Here is an 11,316-nt window from a genome sequence, read left to right on the forward strand (position 1 = left end):
CCTGCTCTTGGGAAGCCGTGCTATTTCAGAAACAGTGTTCCAACTATGGCCCACTCTTTCCATTATGTGACCCTGATAAGAAAACTGATTATATTCTTCCCATAGCACATTTTTACCCCAACTGCAGGTTGAGCATATACATTTTGTGTTGTTTTAATTCTAAACTCGAAATCTATATATGGATTTTTTTCCCCAGTGAGAATCTGTATCCACCAAGATACACATTAACCACTTCATTAGTACTTAAAATTCAAACCCCACCTTGTTCTGCCCATTTCCTCTGCCCTACATTGTCTCTGAAGTTCCAGAAAGTTCAGGGTTAATTGTAATCTTGTAACTGTCCCAGGTGGACTCACATGTGGCAACACTCAGCCTGGGGATAGAATTCATTAACCAAAGTCAGATGTCTAAGCTGCCTACATAGTGAATGGGGAGCATTAGGAGTCAGGGTGCCGTTAAATCATTCTAATTTTGTGGAATATTAGGAGACATCTAAGTTAGTATAGTTTCAGAGCAGTTGCAGGTTAAGGCTTAATGCTATCTCTGACCTGCATGACTTACCACTTAGTGACTTACCACTAAGGGGCCTGAAGGTCAGGGGTATGGCCAGGAGTTAGGTCTCTATCCTTCCTCTAGGAGCAGAGCCCTCAGGGCTAACCACAGTGACAGCATGTCTCCCCAGGCTCCATGTTCTCACCACATTCAAGTGCTAGACAGTCCTTTCCCCACTCCCCACCAGGAATGTGGGAGGTTGGAAGGGGAAGCCACACATACTCCCTCAAATTTTGTTCTCCTGGTTAGTGGAGAGCTGCCTGGATATGGGGCAAAAGCTTAGCCCACTGCAGGAAAGACCACATGCGTGGTCCCTAGCCCAAGGGCCTGGGCTGGGCCTCCTACAGTCCTTGGAGTCTGCAGCATGGTGCCATGTGGGTTGGGGTTATATCCACTGGGGGGTGGGAATATTAGCTTGGGGTCAGTACCACCCTCCAAGCAGTAAAGCTTGGGAGAATAGAAAGTTTGTTGGGGTAGAAGGGCTGGGCACCATGCATCTTGCTGGATCATCTCTGTGGAGCAGATTAACAATACTTTAGTATGAAATAGGTAGAACAGCTCAGAGATAACCCTTGCCCAAAGAAGCATAACTTTAAGATGCTTAGACTTAGCACGGGTTAATATTCCCATTTTAAGTACCTTTAGAATGCATTAAAGGTAACCTGTATCAGCATCGTAAGAATTGGGTTCACAGCAGCTAAGATGCTGAGCTGGGGTTCACTTAAACTGCTCAGTAAAAACAACCGAGAGAGGAATTTCTCCTCCCTAGGAGACTAACATAGAGCCATAGCCAGGCATTTTGGTACCCTGTGCTGGTCATGTGCAGAGCACTCTCCTATGCACTACTCAGTTACAACATGTATTACGTATTATTGCTTATCTTTTTTTCATGATATCACATGGGAATACCATGACCACATACAGGTCACATCTACACAAGACACTACATTACTGTAGCAATGCACTACAGCTATGTAGCTCATCACTACAGTGATGTAGTGCCAGCAGGCACAAACCATGACACTGACTACGTCACCACAGTGACGAACTACCTCGCTATAGAACATTGCTACGGTGACATAAAAATAACTGTGCGCCTCCAGGACAGAGCAGCAAGAGCTGTTACTGCACTGTCGTTTGGTACTTCCTAAACCAAGTACTAAATGACGGCACAATAACAACTGTGCTGTGGGGGGCATGTGTCATTGTGCTCACAGATATGTACTGTATGTCAGCAGTAAGTAGTTAAATATAAAACTATACAATTCTCTACATGGTCTCTTGTAAGGAGCAAATGTCAGATTATAGGATTTTCCAGGAATTTCAGATTAAAAAAAAAAAAAAAATTCCAGGTCTGACATAATATTTCACATATTCTGATTATCATCAGCGTTATGTAAAAAACTGCATAACTTTACTTTCATTTGGTAACTTAATGAAACAAAATAATAGATGTTAAGCATTTTATTTGAATTGTCAATACTTCACTAGATTAACAACATGAAAATTATAAGAATAGAAAAAAGCACAGACCCTCAAGGATATTTCATTACACCCCAAATTAGTGTCAAAAAGAAAGAAAGGATCACAAGCTGACCAAGCTGCAGCTTGTAGTAACACAAAATGCAATGTATGAAAAGTACTGAAAACACATACTAGAATGTTCTTGACTAAAATGGCATCTCGATTTCAAAAGTATAAACAGCATTTATTAAAACGGGTCCTTCTTCAAATAAAAATGATATTTATTAAAACTTTTCCTCAAATTGATATAAATTCCAGAGTTTTTGAGAAAACCTAGGATTAAAGGCACATTTTCCAGAATTTTCAGGAAATCCTAGGCCAGTGAACAGTTTGTTTAAATATTATTTCTTTGACTTTCATGTAGCAGACCTGCCAATTAGGGAACGATAGCTTAGTGAATTCACTATGTGTTGTCCAATCAACAGGATTCCTAGGCTACACAACCTTTGTGGTCCTGTCAAAGGCCTTAGGTAGTTTTTAACTAATTTTAATTTACAGAAACTGTGTTCAGCAGTAGCAATAGTTAAAAGCAATTTCAAAAAAATCTTCAAGGCAACCTCAATATTAGGATAGCTTTCTCTTACAGAACACATTTGTATGAACTGTAAAAGGTCAAGTGCAGCAGCATTTTCAAAGTCTACCATGAAATTTAAAATTTCCTATTCTTCAATTTCTGCAGCATCCAAATCATTTGAATACTGTAAAGCTATGTCAGTAGTACCAGGTGAAGTCCTCTGAATCTCAGACAATTTCTCAAATCTCCATTGTGCATCACAGCAGTTTGATGTAATATTTACTTCACAATATTAAAAAAATAGATATACTTACTTATATTAAATATGAAATGTTATAACTCTAATATATGGGTACTCAACCCACGGCCCACAGGCCAGAACCAGCCCCTAGAGCCATGTTATCCCGCCCATGGTGCTCACTATGAATCCAGAAATCTGATGGAGGGGGAGTGGTGGCAATTAACACTGCCACCACTTCCCTGCCATCACATTTCCAAGCCCCACGTGTCTGGATCAGCCAGGGCCAGGCCCACCCTGTGTGGAGGGACTGGGACTTAGCCAGACCTGTGCTACACAGCTGGATCAGGCACTGCCCAGGCCATTCTCCAGTAGATGGATTGGGCCCTGGCTAGACCAGAACCACGCAGAGGGATTGGGTCCTAGGTATGCCCTTCTGACATGGTTGGATTGAGCCTTAGCCTGGCCATTCCTGCATTGCTGGACCAGACACCAACTGGGCTGTTCCCATGTGGATGGATCAGGCCCTGCCTGTTTCTTCCCCTCATGGCTGGGTTGGGCCCAGCACCAGCACCACACAGAAGGATTGGGCCCCATCTGAGTTGTTCCCATGCAGTTGTATCGGGCCTACCAACTGGATCTTGTTCATGGACTGACCTGACACCAGTTATCTGGCTCATGGGGTCCACAGGTTGGGCACCACTGCCCTAATCAAACAAACTTGGAATTTATACACAGTTACCTGGTGGGTAAGTATGACACTGTTTCACTGGCTCACAAGACAATAATAACAATAACTTGCACACAGAGAAGGAGAACTGCCAACATTCAAATGAAAATTATCACTACCAAACCTTCAAAATTCCATTAGCATATTGATCATTATATTTTCACAAGAGGTAGTGTAGAGGAGTAGCTAAGTGTGCTATGCCATTGTGCAGTGCATAATCATGCACAGTGAGTGTGACACTGGCCTGCCAGGTTCACTAACTGTCAAAATAATGATACATTCAGAAAATATATTCAGTAATTTGCTTGTTATGGTGCAGAGGGTAATTAAGGTATCATATCTATATCATAAATGCTGCAACATTCTGGGTATTTAAAATTAAATATGCAGGTATGTGTTTTGTGAAAAAATATTACTTCCATTTGATTTGGTGCCCCTCATGAGAGGGTGCCTGGTGGTGATGTACCATTGGCACCCCCTTGCTGTGGTACTGGACTTATGCTCCCACTTGCTCACTTGTTTACTTTTTGCTTTTCACTTACCCCTTTTCATTTTGTCCAAAATGCTGCTGGCAAGGCCCCTTTAGCTTCTTATTCTGTCGTCTTCACCTTAAAATTCACTGATTATTTTCGTGCTAACTTCAAGCACCGTGTCCTCCTATAATATTGTTCCTCTATATCTCTGCTTTAGCTTCTTCTTTTTTTATGTTCAGCCCAGTTCTTACTCTTTCTTCTTCCCTTCATCTTCTTTCACTTCATGCTCCTTTTCATGCTCCTACATTTAAAATAACCTCCCTTCACCTCATGTATCTGGCATCCTCTGTCCCCCTTCATTCATAGCATTTGATGGAATAAGTTGTTACCTATGACAGCTCACGCTTCTCTGAATGAGTTAGTCTCCAGGGTGTCTACACTACCTACCTTCCCCCTTTCATAAATTCCTTTTAAGCAAATCCCCTGGTAGTTAATTAATAGTCTGTTTTCAGTGCACTTTAACAATTTTAGCTATTGGTATCGTAGGCTGCATGCAAACATCACACTCTTGGGAAGCAATAGGATCCTCCCTGTTGCTCTGTTCAGTATTGTTTGTCAACAAGATCCTTAGGAGCAAGAGATAAATTAGCTTTCATATTGGTGAGTGTTGGCTTGGCCACAAAATGATTAAAAAAAAAAAAAAAAAGATTGTGCCAAAGTGTATACTGAGTAATGGAATTGCCTAGTATTTTTTTTCCCCACGGGCCGAGTGGCTGAAGTAAATGCAATAATACATTTTATTCACCTAGGCATTAATTTCATTCATCTTTTGAAAGTCCTCAAGTTATTGTGCTTTGGAAGGGCTTTATTTTAGGCTGACCTTCTAACATTATGGGGGTGGAGAGAAGCAGACATCATCCTTTATAAAACTGGCTAATTGCTTCCCTTTACTGAGGAAATCAATGATATTTTTAAAGTAAACTGCATTCCAAGCACAGATAGTGCGGTACTAATTTTTGCAGGAGTTGCCACAGCAACATAGAACCTCTGTTCCTTCCCCCTCAGTCTGCCTAAAAATCTGCTTCACAAATTGCCTTAAAAATACAGTGCTGGTAAATGGTGTCTTGCTTAATTAGCACACTGCTATCTTGTAGAGAGCTAGCAGCATATGATCAACCCCTACTGCAAAAGGAAATCTCATAGATTTTAGGAATTAAACCTTTAGAAAAGGATGAGCATAATCAGTTGAATTTAGTAACATCTAGAGAAGTCTCAGTTTTGACTTTGAAAGTCAATGGAGTCTGCAGGAATTAGTGTGGGTGTCGAGCTGTAGCATTCTGCCTAAAGACAACAGAGCAAGGAGGGATGCTTTGAGCTCAAAGGGCAAGTGTGACAGCATTTAAATTGGGGCTAAGTGTCTATGTTCCTCTCTGCTCTTCTCTAGCAGATGTATCAGATGTATATAGGTCTGGCAATACATTTGACCTGACTGGCAATGCCAGAAAACAATGTATTCCAAACACCCTCTGAAACATGGATTTCCCCAAGGTATTGCCAGTCAGGTTAAAGGTATCTCCAGACCTATATACATCTAATACATCTCCTCTACTCCACCTGGGGTAACCTGAGGACAGATGACATAGGCGTTCCCTGGGGACAAGTAGCAGTGACACAAGGTGTGCTGTTGCGTCTTGTCCCCAGGGAAGCATACATCCACACTCGTCCAGATGGAGCCTGAGAGCAAGCACTGCCATGCTGATCGCGCCTGAAGGCTGCCTTCACCATTTCATTTCACACCTCCATTTGCAAATTGGTCCAATATGCCTTGAAATGAAGATTAATGATATATATTGATTACTTTATAAATAAATAATATTTAAGAGCTCTGCAGGAACCCATAACCAGGTACCATTTGGTACATGAAGGTTAAATCAGGAAAGTAAAATAATTTATCTTATGTAAAAACAGAGTGCCTGGTAAAAGGAGTAAGTAGTTTCATAACAAAATTTGAAGTTGTTTTCATTCTGAAGGGTTCCAAACTGGTCTATTTTTAAAACCGGTCATGATTTTAAATTTAATTAACTATTTTTTTTCCAATTATTATTATCACAATGGTCCTCAACACTTTTATGAACAACATAGGGGGCACCATGGGGATGAATCACTAGATGCAAGAGGAGCTGGGAGTGCTAAGTAAAACAGAGTTACTCTTTACCGGATGGCATGTAGGGATTTAGTAGCAGTGGCTATGTTGTCTGCTTTAGAAAGTAACTACAACCACAGAGTGCTTGGGGACAACAGAAAATGAGCATTTTTTAGTATCTAAAAGGTGACTAGAACTATGTAGACACTTATGCTTCAATGGCACTCTTTGCCCACTGTTAATTAGAAAATATTTTATTAAAGAATAAATATTTTATTTAAAATTTCCTATTTTTAAAATTTAAAATGTAAAAATTTTTTAAATTTAAAATGTCCTATTCTTCAATTTCTGCAGCATCCAAATCATTAAAGAACCTTGTTTATGCTTGCTTTGACATGTTGCTCATTCCTCCTGACTAAGGATGGTGCTGTGAATGCAGAGAAAGGTGAATGACCAAGTTGTTATGTGAAAGCCACAGTGTTCATCCATGTCAAAGCTTAGATATATCTATTTCTGAGTCGTACACAAAACAAATTGTTCAACCTTGAAAAATCTTAAGCAACATTTGCTGACTTGAGTAACAACAAAAAACACAAAACAAAATGAGTCATCTCTCTAGAAAACATAGCCAATAAAACTAATTCTCCCTATTATTTAGCCTAGTTCTCAACCCTGTTGTACATTAATATCTCCAAAAGTAAAGAGAGGGGAGGAGAGGTTGATTTTCTTCCCTCTGGTTGTAAATAGAACAGTTAATAGATGACAAATTGGAGAATACTGAATCTCTGGAGACATAATCAAATGTGAATTTAGTCAGTCCCTACTGGGTGTAAGATGCAATGCCAGCTGGGGAGTAGCCTTTCAACTCCAGCTGGTATTTTCTCTTTTGCAGTGGATTCTGAGCTGCTTTAATACAACTGAGATTTAAAAAAATTCAAAACAACAACAAAAAACTGTTGGGTTCAAAGTAGCAAAAATTGTTTGTTATGAAATAAAAATCTTACAGAATTCGATTATATATGGAACACCTTTATGGCTAGTTTGTATGGCAACTTGAATGTGTGGCATGTATCCAAGATGCAGGGCTGTCCCTGGCTGATGACAATAAGCAGGTCATGAATTGTCCTCATCAGCCCAGGACAGCACTGGGTCATGAGTTGGACCAAAGGCAGGCTTGAGTTTTGGGTTGGGGGCAGCACTGGGTCCCACACTGGTACGTAGCACTGCCCCATGCCTGATCCTGATGCTCAGCTGAGCAGTGGAATGCCCATGGTCACCTCTTCCTTAATCCATGGACAAATTTGGCCCTGGCAGGCATACAATTAGGATCTGAAGGAATTTTATGCCCTATCCCAGACATCACATGTCCTGTCATGCATGTCTGACATAGGAAGTCACACAGTGTTTGGGATAAGTCATAAAATTCCTTCGATTCTTATTGTGCCATTATTTTAACATCTGTCAGGGGCTTAATAGCAGGGTCTAATAATAGAATTTGGATTGACAACCTATTGTAGAATTCAACAGGTTGGTTAAAAAACAAATCTATTGAACTATTTTTCTCTATTAAATGATGTGGGGTTTTCTTCCAGGGGACTACATTGCAAGAGATTTATAATTTTTATATAGTCTTAAAAGTATAAAAATATGCATAATGCTTGATGATGTCTCTCATATGCACACATGCGCGCTAGTCTCTCTGTACACTCTGGGAGTGTGCACTAGTTTCTATCAGTATTTTTCCCTTGAGGATTTTACTTTAAATTGTAAAAATGATGTTTTTGTGCTACATGCATCACATTTTTGTTGTAGAATAAAAACAATCATGTAATGAAAAATGACAAACAGTTTGTTGGGAGCAGAATCAGCCTTAGGGGAGGGCAGCATGGGCCCAGGGTGCTGTGGTCAGGGGGATGCCACACACACACACACACACGCACACACGCATGCACGCACACACACTCTACTGGCCAGGAGCCATCAGGGGCTAATCCCACACAAATCCTGGGGGCTGGGCAGCAGAGCACACCCTCCCTGGCCACACCTGGAATTGATTGGAGCCAGCCAGCTGGGGCAGACCAATGAGAAAGTGGTGTGGCTGGATGGCCCCAGTTCGCCCGTCAAGGGCTTTGCCATCGTTGACCTTCTGGGGATGGAGGCTGAGTTGCAGCCCTCCCCTGGTTATTGTCACCACTGCCAAGGGTGAGGGCACAGGTGGTGAGTGGCGGTGCTCTACTGCTGGAGGTGGGCTTCCCATTCAGGAAGCCCTGCCTTTTTCTTGCCTGATTGCCCTTCCTGCCACCCCATACCAAGCCCCCAGCACCCTCTGACCCTGCCACCTGCACCAGGCCAACATTTTAGGTGAGTGACACGTTGCCCCATGGAAGCCCACAGGGTCTTCTGCCACCCAGAGTTGTTGGGGCATGTGTGCACCACATGCATGCACCCCCATCCACTCTCTACATTCCCCACAACCACAATGCCAGTGATTTGGTGGGGGGGTACTGGATGGATGCCGGGGTACCAAAATACAAGTTCATCCAGGGTGCCATTTTCCCTTTCTGGCTCTGAGTGGTGGTGGTGGTGGGTGGTGGGGATACTGTGCTAGTTTCAGATGGTTCTTAATAGTAGGAAGGAAAATCATTTCTTCTTTAAACATGTTCTTAGCTTTAAATGAGAATTCCTACTGTTTTACGTCCTTATAATTGACTAGTGAATACTAACCTGTCTTCAGATGCATAGATCCTGGAAAAAAAATCCTTCCTGTTTTTGATCTGACCCTTTCCAGCTCTAAGTAAATATTACAGGTTAGCATCTTTCTTTGGATTTGTATACTTGTTTTGTACACTTGCTTAAACTGTTCTAAAAATATTTTACGTCAATTTTGAAATGAACTGCAGTGATCTCTAGGTCAGCACAAACTACCTCTGATGTGAACGGAGTTCAGTACAGTATCTGTCTCTACAGAGTTTGCTGAAGGATCGGGGACCAAGAATGAAAAATCATGATCATTGAAGGCTTGAAGATATATAACCCCAATCACTCTATTACTCCAGAATATGAAAATATTATGTTCATTTCAGAGTGGGTCAAAAATATAGGACAATTATTGTGGCTTTTTTTTAAATTACTTTTTCTGTATCTGTTTAAAATTGATATGTCTCTCTGAATGCTTTTTTTTATTGCTGGCATTTCTTATTTTATTTATGGAAGCCTTTTTTAAAGTCACCACAAGTGACTTTTCTTTTAAAAAATGAAAAAAAAAGATTACAGAACGCCTTTCATTTTTAAATAGATCCTTTATGGATTAAAAAAACTCTTCATGTAACAATTTCAGCCAGCCAACATCAATTATTTTTGAGGTGATAATAATTTGCTTTATACTGCAAAACAGAAGAGACAAGGTGAAAAACAGAAGAGACAAAGTGAAAACCTGGCGTCCATGAAGTCAACTGCTGAAAATCCCATTGACTTCAAAAGGGTTGCAGTCTCTGCCCAAGGAACTTACAGGGTAAATAAAGTGGCTGTTTTCTATAGGATGTTAATTCAAATAAATGGAACATTTGTAAGGTATAACTTTCACACTGATTCACAGAAGTTTAGGGATGAAAGGGACCTCATGAGATGATTGGGTCCAGCCCCCTTTCTCTTGGCAGGAAAGACTGCTGGGGTCAGATAACCCCAGCAAGGTGTGCGCCCAGTCTCCTTTTGAAGATCTCCAGGGTAGGTCCCTGCAGCACCCCTGCTGGAAATCTACTCCAGAGACTGGGAGTCTACTCCAGAAGAGACTCCCAGTCATCAGCTTTGATGACTTCAAAGTGCTTTTACAGACATTAATGTATTAACCTTCACGAGCAATTTCTGTACGAGCCCCTTGCTACACATTATATGTATTGCCCAATTACTTTGTTAACCAGGCAATAAATTTAGACTAGCTATATATGTAAATTAACTATAATGCCTTAAAAAAGGTCCAACCAGATATAAAAATATTACTCAAAAATATGTAGAAACTGTATAGCTGGTTATCCAGCTTTGCAAGTGTAGGCAGTCCAGTGGCTCGGAGACTGCAGCTGCAGTGATCCCCCAGACAAGAGAAGCGCAACACAACTCTGGGGCTGGGAAGTTACAACCAATATGGTTCTTCAGCCCCAGGGGTGCAGGGGCACTCCAGGAAGTGGCTAGGAGATTGCAGCTACTGTGATTTCCTACACATTAGGTACTCCATGCAGCCCTGCAGCTGGGAGACTGAAGCAGTGCTCTGTGGCTACAGGGGTTGAGAACAAAGGGGACTCCCAGCCATGGAAGCCTGCTTTTTGCTGATGCAGGGGGAGCCCAAGATTGGGTTTCCCCTCACCAGCAGTGAGACGTGATTGGTTCTAATGTGCAATCCTGCAATTATGCCTCCTGCCAAGGTATCCAGCCTCTCAAGGTGTTTCTTCACAAGGTCAGCATTGATGGAGGGCAGAGGATCTCCCTCACCCAGACCTCCCTGTCTCGTAGCTGGCATGGGTGTCCCATGGGACTGATGCATGTATGGCATGGCAGGAGGTGCAGTTGTGTGGATTATGCATTAGATCCTAGGGCTGTGCAACGCTTTGGTCACTGATTTGATTCAGAGGAGATTTGGCCCAATTTGGTGGCTGAATCTCCAAATCCAAATTCATAGATTTCATAGACATTAGGGCTGGAAGGGACCTCGGAAGATCATCGAGTCCAACCCCAAGCCCAAAGGGCAGGAAGTCAGCTGGGGTCATAGGATCCTAGCAAGACAAACATCCAATTTACTCTTGAAGGTGTTCAATGTAGGTGCTTGAACAGCCTCTGTTGGCAGGCTATCCATCTCCATTGGGGGCTCGGACAGTAAAGAAATTCTTCCTTGTGTCCAGCCTGAAATGGTCTTGCAGTAGTTTTAACTGTTCGACCTCACCATCCCATGAGGCGCCCTGGTGAACAAACATTCCCCCAGATATTGGTGGTCACCCCGATAAACTTATAGGTGGCCATCAGATCACCCCGAGCCTGGGCTTTTTGAGGCTAAAGTGCCCCATGGCTCTCAACCGCAGCAACACATTGCAGGCTCATGTTCATCTTGTGGTCAATGATGACCCCCAAGTCTCTTTCTTCTGTAGTGCTAGCCAG

Source organism: Crocodylus porosus, unplaced genomic scaffold (genome assembly GCF_001723895.1).
Source record: "Crocodylus porosus isolate Cpor-Errol unplaced genomic scaffold, CroPor_comp1, whole genome shotgun sequence".
Taxonomy (NCBI): Eukaryota; Metazoa; Chordata; order Crocodylia; family Crocodylidae; genus Crocodylus; species Crocodylus porosus.